Genomic DNA, 12,655 nt, shown 5'->3' on the forward strand with positions numbered 1-12,655 from the left:
TGTCTTGGACTTACATTTTGCTTTTTATTTTATATATACACCTGACTTTCTACTCTTCTGTGTCAATTTGTATTTAACAAATTTAGATTATATATGTGTATGTGTGTGTGTGTATATATATATATATATATATATAAACTGTGTGTATATATATATATGTGTGTGTATATATATATAAACTCTGGGCTGGGCGCAGTAGTTCACACCTGTAATCTCAGCATTTTGGAAGGCCGAGGTGGGCAGATCACGTAAGGTCAGGAGTTCGAGACCAGCCTGGCCAACATGGTGAAATTCTGTCTCTACTAAAAATACAAAAATCAGTTGGGCATGGTGGCACATGCCTGTAATCCCAGCTATAGGCTGAGGTAGGGGAATGCTTAAACCCGGGAGGTAGAGGTTGCAGTGAGCTGAGATTGTGCCATTGCACTCTAGCCTAGACAATAAGAGCAAAACTCTGTCTTAAATCTGTTTTTTTTTAAATAAAGTCTTATTTTGATATGACAATGATGACAACAGGTCAACGTGGATTTTTAGTTATTGTTTATTCTGCTGTATCCTTGCCAACAGGCAAACCCATTAGCAGTCTAGAGATTCTTTACAAAATAGATGTATTTCAAAACTGGCAATATAATGGTTGAAAAGCTAGAATTGCCCTTACAGAATAAATGAAATTACCGCAAAATTAATGACACTGAATCACAATTTGAAGGTAGAAGTGTTTATATAAAGAAAATCATACAAATCATAATATATTTTACAAGAATCTAAAACAATGTTTCCTCAAGGATTATTACTGTAGAATTAAATCTATGTGCCCTTCAAAATATGGGTTAAAAGGCCTTTTTGTGTGTTTACTTTTAATCATGTGTGAAATTAGAAATCCACTTCCTAACAGGGTTTTTTTTTGTGAAACAATTTGAAATCAACTCTGCTGAATGTTAGCTAACAGCAAGAACAGTGGTGTAGTCTGTGTGATAGATGTTCATAACGCAGGCTAGTTTAAAAGGCAGACTGTGGGGAAAATCTTACTGCTAAACATCATGAATTTTTTGGAAACCTGAAAACAAGCAAAAATGATATCATACTTCAGTGTGAGATGTGTTAGAAATTCTCTTCGGCCAACCACTTTTTCTTAATGTTGTGGTCACCAGTTTAATGACAGTATCACCTAGATAATTTAAACTGGAATACTAAATATACTTTGCAACCGTCAGATTTATGATACTTGAGTTTTTATTTAAAAATACAATAGGCTATTGAGGAACTTGGGGGAAAGAGTGGGCCTAGAGTCTTTCTTGCTTGAATTATTATTCAACTTAACTTTAAAAAGTACATTTGTAGTATATTGGACCTTGCTTATGAAAATACAGGCTGTTTCATGTAAAGTGAAATGTTCTAAATTAGTTCCACTCTAACTTTCAGGACATCTGCAGGTCTCATAGATGAGCTGTCATGAGGTATCAATATATTGAAGCTGTCTTCTTTCACTTTATTATGCAGCAGGTTCACCAATTATTTCCATAACAAGTTAGATTCCAAAGAGTTCTTTAAATTTTCTGTAAGCTAGTGTTTATGAACACATTGCATAGACTATGATATGATTTGGCTGTGTCCCCACCCAAATCTCATCTTGAATTGTAATTCCCATCATCCCCACATGTTGTGGGAGAGACCAGGTGGAGATAATTTAATCATGGGGGTGGTTTCCCTCATCCTATTCTCGTGATAGTGAGTTAGTTCTCACCACATCTGATAGTTTTATAAGGGGCTTCCCCCTTCACTAGGCTCATTCTCCCTCCCGTCACCCTGTGAAGAGGTGCCCTCTGCCATGATTGGACGTTTCCTGAGGCCTCTCCTGCCATGCTGAACTGTGAGGCAATTAAACCTCTTTCCTTTACAAATTACCCAGTCTCGGGCAGTTCTTTATAGCAGCATGAGAATACACTAATACAAGCTACAAATATTACCTTTTAAAGAACATACACAACTCCTATAAAGAAATCCAGTATTGTATTTTTACATGGAATTTCAATGAGGTAAGTAAGGTACATTAAAGTCATGTAGTTCAGTCACTGTTTGGAAACTTGAATCCTTAGTAAACTCACCCTAAAATGGTTCTCAAAGGTTGATCACCACCAGAGACAGAAGGAAGAAAAAAAAGAACTAATGTTTACTGGATACCTATTGTTTTCAGTGCTTTACATATATTATCTCATGTAATCATTCTGGTAACCTTGAAAGGCAATCTTCCCATTTTCCTTTTAAAGAAGTATAGGTCACAGAGATAAGTCATAAGTGGCACCCTTAAGAGGTGCCTACAGATCTCATTCCTCAAACCACGTTCTTCCCTCTACACCACATTGCCATGAAACATACCTCTCTGCCACAGGAGTCACCATCCCTAATGAGGTCCACTGAGATTACACTATTGGTCTAGAAAAGTTATCTTACTGTGCCCTGAAGTACAAGTCTCATTCCTCTTTCATGTAATAGCCGTTCAAATCGTTAACGACAGATCATAAGTGAGAATCAAGGTTACTCTTAACCATTCTGTTCACGAAACAAAATATCCTCTGTTCATCCTTTGAAAAAGTTTGAAACTTCTCCATCCTCTTAAAAATCTCCTTGATATGGTTTTTAATGAATCTAGAGCCCTCCTAATGTGAGAAGCCCAGAACTGGACACAGAATCACTGAGTAATACAGTAGTACAGTAGGTTTTTGTTTGTTCGTTTGTTTTTGACACAGGGTCTTACTCTGTTACCCAGGCTAGAATGCATGTGATCTCGGCTCACTGCAACCTTCGTCTCCCAGGTTCAAGCAATTCTCCCACCTCAGGAGCACACCACCACACCTGACTAATTTTTGTACTTTTATTAGGGATGGGGTTTCACCATGTTGGCCAGGCTGGTCTTGAACTCCTTATCTCAAGTTATCCACCCACCTAAGCCTCCCAAAGTGCTGGGATTACAGGCATGAGCCACGGCACTCAGCCAGTAATACATATTGGGCTGTCATCTCTCATGTTCTAGATACCTTGCTCCCTTTAATGTAGCCTAAGCATGCATTAACTTTTCTAGCAGCCACATCATATTGTCCACACAAATTGAGTTTACTGAGAATTCAAACTACTAAGTAATTTTATATACATGCTGTTGCTAAGTCATGTCTTTCTTGACCTGGTTGAATTTTTGGATGCTTCTAAAATATTTTAAATTTTTCCTGCTTCATCAGTATTTTTGTGAGACTCAGCCAGTTTTACCTCTATTTTGACATTCAACTTTTGATGTAAATAAAAATTCCCCACATTTCCACACATGATACTCCTCATCACTAAAATCACATTTGAAAAACCAAGTGTGAATTTATAAAATATGTTCCCTAAAGAGTACACATTTTGGCCACTATGCCATGGTTCTGGTGCCATCCAACAGTTGTATTACAGTCTCATCTTTGCAAATAAATATTTATATGAACAAATATATTTATATTTCATGACCTGTTGCCCTTATTGCTTTATGACATTTACTGGTAGATTAATTGGTAGTGACACTGAAAGGAATCATAGCTATCATAATTAAAACAAAGTTGTAAATAATTTGGTGTTTTAAATAAATACTCAATTGTCTGAATTAAAATGTGGGATAGAAAGAATTATGCAAACTGCTAGATGCATACCTTGAAGATTGTCTTTAAAAGCTGATGTGTTACTAGGGACTTTATCTGTCTGTTTATCTACTGATCTATCTATCTATCTATCTATCTATCTATCTATCTATCTATCTAATTCTCTATCTATTGTTTCTCTCAGAATTACATAATCGATAAAATTTTTTATTATTTACAGTCAATATTACTACTTATATTCAGGATTATATGTGGCATTAGTAGACCTCCTGTACTGACTTATTCCTTCCAGATTTCTAATGTTGTATTTGCAATAAACATAAGTTCCAGAATTGTTCCAAGCATAATAGTTGAATAATAGATAAATTTTTGAAGAAAATGACAAAATACCTGAGATTGTTGATTATCATAAAATCCAATCCCAATACAAAGCATTAAAGAATAGGACCCAAGTAGATCAAGTTACGTCTCTAATAACGTGCTGGTGGGGCACCTCAGATTAGCAGGTAGATTTTCAACAAGTAGCAGCACAAAGTCTCATAAACTTGAATTTTACTTACTGCCCTAACTCTCTCCCACTGCTTCTTTAATCCCCAGCAAGAGGCTTTGCTCCTTCCTGGTTCTGAACAAGGACACATTTTAGTCTGAACACGTCAATTTGTCTGTGGCTGCCACTCAGGGGGAATTCCGTTTTCTTTTATAAGATTTGAAAGTTGTCCCAATCAAGTCCAAACCCATCACAGACATTTTCCCCCAACCATGCCTCTTTTCTTTGCCAGACTTTTCCATTTTTAAAAAATTTAGTTTAGTTTTCTGTTTTGACTTTTGTTTGATAAAGTACCTTCAAATACAGCCAGCTGATAGACTCTAGGAGGAAGGTTTTCCTTTGAAATAACTGGGGGAAAAACATTGTTGAACAATTTTGATCCTATCCATCCATAACTGTAGTGTCAAGAACAATAGAAGGAAAATACTTAAAATCATAACATAGCAATTTTCTACTTTAAAAAAATGTATAGCTGTTACTTGGGGGAATACATGTGCATGTTTGTGTGCAGGTATGTATTTCTGCATGCCTATGAGATGACAAAACCCCAAGCATCTTTAGATGTGAATTTTCCAAGTGTCAATGAACTACCTTCTTTATCCACAAATTTATCAAAGAACTACTTATTTTTATCAATTGCCTCTTCTACTTGAGCTGAAAACTGTGCTGTGCACTATGAAATGCCATGTGCATCTCACTCAGCTTCTCAAGAAGGCGGATGTGATGGGCTGAGCCCAGTAAGCACAGTCCTGCCAGAGGCTATGTCTAACCTCTGTGGATGTAGTCATCTCACTCCAGTATTGCCTGAGAGGAACAGCACCATAATTAACACCCATCCACCAGTGTGTTGGTGGTTTCTGGGGAGATGAGCAAAATTAATAACATCTGCATCTAACAAAGATCCTAGTTGAGGCTTGCTCTTTAGAAGATTCAGGAACAATGCTTTCTTTTTCTGTTGTCTGTGGAAGTGCCAGTCTTTTCTCCCTCAACTCTGTGATAGAATTCACCCAAAAAAATTAAAGAAAGGGGCACAGGAGTGGTAAAACAGTCAAATACTTGTTTATTGGATGAAGTATTTGAAGGAGTTAGTTCATAAAGTCTCAGCACTTCGTAAGTCATCATGGAAATTAAATTCTTCCATAGTGTCACGGACACTCAATGTATATCATCTCATTTTTCCTCTTGTCAAAATTCTGTAACATTTTATCAAACGGGCTCCAAGGGTAAATTGCTCAAGATTTCAAGGTTTAAGAATGACATAGAATGAAATTAAACTGCAGTAGGTTTGCTTCTATATCCATACTCTTGCTGTCATAGCATCGTGCCTCTCACTATCTGGTTAACTTTTTCACCTGGATCCCTGATGATACATCACTTTCTCAGGAAGTCTTCCAAACAACCCTAACTGAAAATGCCACGAAGTCATTCATTATCACAGTATTGTCTTTTAATTTTCCAGTTAGCACTTATCAGATAAATTCTGGTTTATTTAATTGGTAATAAATTATAGCAATAATAACAACATAATTTTAGTAACAATGCCTTTGGTTAATAATATTTAATTGCTTGCTTTTTGCCTCTAGTCCTTCATGAAATGATGGAAACTGTGCAAAGGGGGACATAACTTGTTTACTGTTCCAACTCCCATACTTGCGATATAGCAAGAGATCATTAATATGTATTAATGAAAAATAATCCAAAGACATTAAATGCTGTGTCCAAAAAACCTTACACTGATTGCAACATGCAAACTCCAATGATCACTATTATGTGAAAGAGCAAATCTTATTTGCAATTTAAACATCTGTGAAATCATGATTGATATTTATCGACAAGCTTCCTTAGTGTTAACTTCCTCCCTATCAAATAATATATTTAAGGGAACAGGAGTGAAGGTATATTAATCGTCTCCCATGTTCACATCAGTTACAGTTGTGTCAACCAGGAGGGACGAGTTAAAGCAATGTTTTGGATAAACGTGCATATCAACAAATGCATCAACACATTGCACATATGTCCTTTACACTAAAAAACTGAGTCTCACATATTAAAAGCTTTCTGCTATATCTCCAAACTTATTTCTTTATAAGTAATATCCAGTTCTGGAAACAACAAAACCTTTGCTCTGGAGAAAAACTTCTTCCAAAACTATATGGATAATAACTTTGCCTTTTGCCAAACTCCAACAAAATACATTATTTGTGCCTCCCAGTTCAGACAACTATAACTGATGTGGAGATGACACATCACTCATATACTCTCATTTTCTTTCCTTTAAGTCTTTTATTTAAGGGGAAATCATAATGGGAAAATCTCAAGTTACATGTAATTCCTATTTATTATGGCATGTGTATGTATGTGGCCAACAGATTCTTAAAAACTCATATTAGAACTGCAATTATCTTTCATGACAAATAAAAAAGGATCGTTTGTTATTCTTCTGCATTTCTTTTTTTCATCCATTCAGTAAACACTGTCTCCCACTGGCCTACCATTTGTCCCTGGATGCCTTATTGCATTTTTCTGTGGTTTCTACTAGGAGATATGTTTTCCTGCTTATACAGATGCTCAGAAAAAAACTTTTTTTAAGCAAACTGCAATACCAGAATAATTTTACTGATAACTTCTTCCTTTATGTTAGCTTCTTCTGGATGGCTTAGTACTGTAAATGCTATATTTTCCTATGTAGAAATAATGTAAAAGCTGTCTTTTAGAAATGTCTTTCTACGTATTCTATTCATGAAAGAGTTTCTATTAGGGAATATTGTCTGTCTTTGCGGATGGAAAAGGACTGCTGTTGGTGAAATTGGTGGAATGAGATTTACTATTTATTGGAACTCTTTTAGCTAAAAATATGCATGTTAAAATCCATCTGTTAGAAATGTCTACCTTAACACTAGCCAGTAAATCTATATAATATTGATATCCACCTGAATCTCTTGGGCTGCATGACTTTTCAAGGCCTAGGGATATCCTCAGGCATCAAACTCATTGACAAATTGTCAACGAGTGTCCGTGAAAGAATACTTTCACATTCTAACAAATTTGTTTTAGCCTTTACATTTTATTTCTTAGCTTAAGTCCCATTTGTTTGCTAGTAATTCTGAACTTCTGCTAAGTACTGTGCCAACTGTGTTCATTTGATTAGGTCAAGCCAGTGGACTTAATTTTAGGACCTAAATTCAGGAAGAAAGTTCAAAATTCATGTTCTGAAAAGTGTGTCTGTCAAATTCTGAATAAAAACATACATTCTTGGGATTTTTCCCCTGTCATCATTGAATTCAATGAATCTTTATAGACATGAAACCGAAGTTTAAGGCTGAAAATCATTATATGATGGGTAAAAATTTTCAAAACTAAGTTTTAATTTGAAAAATTGAGTCATCTTCACAGACTTGGAGTATAGGAAGTATTTTTAAAAGAGAAAGGAGAAAACTTTAGTAACACAAAGTTTATGAAGATACGTAATATACACAAACTTGAAAATAAATTGTAGGTGCACCAATGCAAAAATAAGTTTAAAAAATTACTTTGCCTCAGAAACTAACGAAAGTTTATTACTGCCCCAAATCTAATTTCCCTAACTTCCTTCAGAAGCAAGTCATTGTCTATAAAAAATGACTTTCTCTGCCTAAGAAATGTTATATAGCAATATAAACATGTTTTTTAATATATTTCTTTTCATTTGCTAAAGATATTGCAAATTAATGATTACAATCATTTGTAATTTTACTTACATTTAAAAAGTATAGGTATCATACTTATATAGTAAATATTATATCAGAATATTCAAAATATAAAAAACCAGTAAAGCAAAACTTAGTCTCTTTCTCCCTCATATCCTCTGCCCCTCTTTTGTTTACCAAATAAAGAGTTTTAAGGGAACTATAGGCACATTTTCAAAAATTTGATACCTAAACATTTTGAAATCACATTTAGGGTGTTTCAATATATTAAATATAAGAAACTTAAACATATACCTTTTTGAACCATTAAAAGTATTTTAAAAATTCTTTAACAAATGCTTGTCATTCAAGCCACACTTTTCATGTTGATGCCTTGCATTGTGTCTTAGTTAAATATTTTCTTTCCTGAAATAAATTTTGAGGGTACTGTTTATCTTACAATTTTTCATGAACTGACCACTAGCAGAACTTAATATTTTGTTCATTTATGAATACATTTACCTATTACATTTTGGCATAATATATATAAATTTAAACTAATTACTGTGGTCAAAACCACATCTAACAGTTTGGGAAGGCTTTACACTTTTAAAAGAGACTTGAATGCATAAAATTGGCGCCAAGGCTCTTAAAAAGCACCTTCAATTGATTTGTAAAATACTCAAAAAGAATTTTCCATTTCTGCCATAAAATCATAATCATTGGGTTTTCTAACAGCAAACTACTCCCTTATCACACCTAATCAAGATTATTTTTGAAAAGGAAAAACGAATCTTAGATTAGCATTGCTTTTTAATGCTGCTGTGTGCCATCTACTAGCTGTGGTATTGAGTCAGGAAAAAGTGTATGGTATATTGTTAAGAAAAGGCAAACTAGATTTCTCTTCAGTGGCTTTACACTGTGAGGCACCAAATGGCTTCATAGTTTTCTGGCAGTCCACATCTATGATAGGAGTATTTGCAGAAATAAAGAAAGCATAAAAGGACTCCTACACTGCACCATGGCAATGATTAGAAAGGACAGTCTTTGAGCTTTGAAAACAGAAAGCAGAATCCAAGCATGCAGTCTACAGCCCTGAGCATAATCTCTTTCCCATCCAAACTCAGTTGCAAACCCAGCTTCTCTTGCAAACCCACAGGCTGGAAGAGGAAACCACAGCCACTCCAAAGTAGAGTTTCAGGCCCATCATTAGTGGTTTCTGTCACCATCTAATTGCATTTGCTTTATGAATGATTTTTTTATGCAGATAGCATCTCACATTGGCTCTTTCAACGAAGAAGAGGAAGGTCAAGAGACACGACTAAGACAGCCAACACATTAGAGATCTGTGACCAACGTACTCACATCTCCAAATGCCTCCAGATTGCAGCCTCTGGAAATATCTAGCCCATTTCTTTATGGCACTGTTGCTTCGATCAGCTGTGGGAATTAACATAAAATAATATAGTAACCCAATAGGTGCTGGACGGCATTTCAGAGCATCATTTTAAGGGAACACTAAAGGCACATGACAGTATTCAAAGTCTGAGTGATAAATAGCAAGTAAATACCTTCTAATCGAACAGAAAGGGGAAGGATGCTGAGCCGATACTGATGCTGCCTGCTCTCTTCCTGTGTAACAGCAAAGGCGGCTCAGTCCCTCTGACGGGCTGTGAAGCGTGGCTGCCTATCGGCTCCTGGGCGGTCCTAGTGCCTGCGCCAGGTTAGCACACAAGGTAGCTCCAAAGAGCCTCCCTGTTTCTGCTAATTCTTCTAGTGATTATCACCAAAGATTTTCAGGGATGTCAGCCAGCTAAGCATCAGGGCAGTGGGGTTTGGGTTTGGGAAAAATAATAAGTGAATACAGTTTGCTACTGTCAATCAGAAACTGCTGTTGAAACTAGAAAGGATTATAGGTCTTGTCTGTTAAATAAATGATGTTCATGAAAATGTTGAAGCCAGAGGGCTGTTAAAAAGAAAACTAATTTGATAATATACTGTATCTACTAAAATCCATTTGTTTTATTTTATTTTTTCCATTTTTAATGTGTAAAGGATAAAAAGAAGTAGGAGGTTTTTGAAAGTCTGATATATTTACATAACAATTTCAAAAAGTATTTGCTAAAAGCCTAAAGTCCATTAGTAGCCTATGCTGTTCAAACATTTAAAATGAAATAGAAGGAATAGCAAACAAAATGGAGACCTCCAGAAGCTTATCCTATAAAAGAGGGAAAATGTTCAAGTGCTGCTTCATGTAAACACCACACTTCATCTTTCTCCATTCATTTCCCCCACTTTTTTACCCTCATGACATTTATATTTTTTAATTTAATTATTGTTGAACTCCCCTCTGCAATATAGTATCTGTGAAGGAATCTGTTCTACTGACTCTTTTTTTTTTTTTTTTTTTTTTTGAGACAGGGTTTCCCTCCTGTCACTCAGGCTGGTGTGCAGTGGTGCCATCTTGGCTCACTGCAACCTCCTTCTCCTGGCTCAAGCAATTCTCCAACCTCAGCCTCCAGAGTAGCTGGGACCACCAGTGTGTGCCACCACACCTGAGTAATTAATTGTATTTTGGGTAGAGACGGGATTTCACCATATTGCCCAGGCTGGTCTCGAACTCCTGAGCTCAAGCAATCCACTTGCCCCAGCCTCCAAAGTGCTGGGGTTACAGGCATGAGCCACCACGCCCAGTCTCTTTGACTTTGAAAAGTTAACCCCTGGAAGATTACCAGAATGTAACAGGCCCTCAGTAAATATTTGTGAAAAGATGAAAGAGGCAGTAAGCTGAGAAATTACACTACAGAATGCAGGTACAGAAGTTAATCTCATAAGCGATTAAATTCAATTTAGCATACTTCTCTGCACAACTACTTTTAATAAGGGACTGTGCTAAGTATATGTTTGCCTCTAAGGAGCTTATAATTTTTTATTTTTTATTTTTTGAGTCAGAGTCTCGCTCTATCGCGGAGGCTGGAGTGCAGTGGTGCAGTCTCACCTTACTGCAGCCTCCCGCCTCTCAGGCTCAAGTGATTCTTGTGTGCATGCCATGCCCAGCTAATTTTTGTAGTTTTAGTAGAGACAGAGTTTCACCATGTTGGTCAGGCTGGTATTGAACTCCTGAGCTGAAGTGATCTGCTCACCTTGGCCTCCCAAAGTATTGGGATTATAGGTGTGAGCCACTGTGCCCAGCCAGGAGCTTATAATTTAAATGTAGAGAAAAATATTAGTGTATGTCTATAATCAAATAATTACATGTATATAAAATACTTGCCATAAAAGAAAGGACAATATGAGTCAGAATATGCTATATTTGCTAAGGGCTTCTATGTCTGGATGTTATAAGTATGGAGTGGAGCTGAGGGATTGGGTTTGAGAAATTCAACCCAATTGATTTCTTTTTTTTCCCAGAGTATATAGAGTTCGGGTGGCAGTGGGCAGGTTGGTACAGAAGAGACTAGAATCTGGAAAGTTAACTCTAGTAAGATTGGTTAGTAGAGTAAATACAGGTATTAAGACAGGTGAAGAGAGGGAGTACAGGTACAGGTATATGGGCACTGTAGGCCCTGGATCAAAGCCTAACATTGGCAGGTAGTCAGTAGGAGAGTGTTCCTCTCCACCAAGAGATGGTTGCCTTCCAGAGCAGGGAGGGCAGCTCATAGGTTGTGGTCCAGGCATTCAGACCATGTGATGAAGTGTAGCAGCAGTAACAAAGTATATCACCCCATAACAAGGCAACGTGCTATTGAGGCTGAGACTCAGGGCTTCTGCAACCAAAAAGGGAGGGAGAAAAAAAATCAAGGTAAGACTCTTGCTATGAAGAACTCGAGGCTGGTGTTTCTCATGGGAAAAGTACGGTTCCAAAAGGCATGGGGTGACAGTGAACCCAGCCACAAGGGACAGTGATGTTTTATACGATATAAGGATCCAGAAATCAATCTGCTTGTCATGTGCAGGTCAAACAGCTTTGACTGTGGTTAAAGAACTTCAAGACTAGGGAGCTATGTTGATCACTAGAGTCAGGCGAACCCCAGAGTGATTAGTGATCAATGAAAGAATGCCTTGTTGAGCCCTGAGGATTGTGATTTGCTTATCCATTGCACTTCTTTCCGCTTCTTCCTAATTCAGCATGTTTTCTGAAATGAGACTTTTTTTATTTGTAAAAAAGTTGATCAGCAACAAAAGACACTAATGTACCCTCAATGAGATCCTTGTTACTACAAAGTGGTGAATGGGCTGGACTGTAGAAGGGGAGTGGCTAGTGTGTGAGGGAGGCAATGCCCCATCATTAAGCATTTCTCTGTGGCTACTGGTTTTTATAATGTTGGAGAGCTCCCTGAGAAACAAAGCACTATGTCCATAATTGGGCCTCAGACATACACTGACATGTCATCTGTGCAATGACTCCAGGTGGAGTGAGGAAAAGTGGGGCAGCTGAGAGACATGTCACCATAAGTCAGAAAGATCCCAGCATGAGGAAACAGACCTCACCACAGGACCTGGGAGCAGAGGGGAGTGGTGGGTCTCTGTAGAGCTTTGTGACTGAGATGGACACACTTGTAATAGAAAAAGACTCCACACGAACTTAAAACACAAAGATACTGCAATGGACTGAATATTTGTGTCTCCCCAGAATTCACATGTTGGGATTCTAACCCTTAATGTGATGGTTTCAGAATGTGGTAGTTGTTGAAAGATTAGGTCATAAGGGTAGAGCCCTAATGGGTGAGATTAGTGTCCTTATCAAAGAGACTCCCAACAGCTCTTTCACCCACTTTCTGCCATGTGAGGATCGAAAGGGAAGTTGGCAGCCTGCA

The 12,655-nt window shown here is 37.0% G+C and overlaps 1 protein-coding gene across 4 annotated transcripts in view; it reads right to left on the bottom strand.

Moving 5' to 3' along the window:
* The window catches only part of RAB27B (RAB27B, member RAS oncogene family), a 166,501-nt gene extending 157,013 nt beyond the window's left edge, over nt 1-9,488 (bottom strand). For 3 of the 4 annotated variants that reach the window (XM_005586632.5, XM_065533784.2, XM_065533783.2), the window contains exons 1-2: nt 9,410-9,488; nt 9,204-9,278 (exon numbers count right to left, since the gene is read on the bottom strand). The gene's annotated coding sequence lies outside the window, so the exon portion shown is untranslated. Of the gene's footprint in view, nt 1-9,199; nt 9,279-9,409 lie in introns of all 4 variants that reach the window. The other variant, XM_065533785.2, reaches the window with a different exon arrangement.
* Nucleotides 9,489-12,655: the final 3,167 nt, after the last annotated feature.

Source organism: Macaca fascicularis, chromosome 18 (assembly GCF_037993035.2).
Source record: "Macaca fascicularis isolate 582-1 chromosome 18, T2T-MFA8v1.1".
Taxonomy (NCBI): Eukaryota; Metazoa; Chordata; class Mammalia; order Primates; family Cercopithecidae; genus Macaca; species Macaca fascicularis.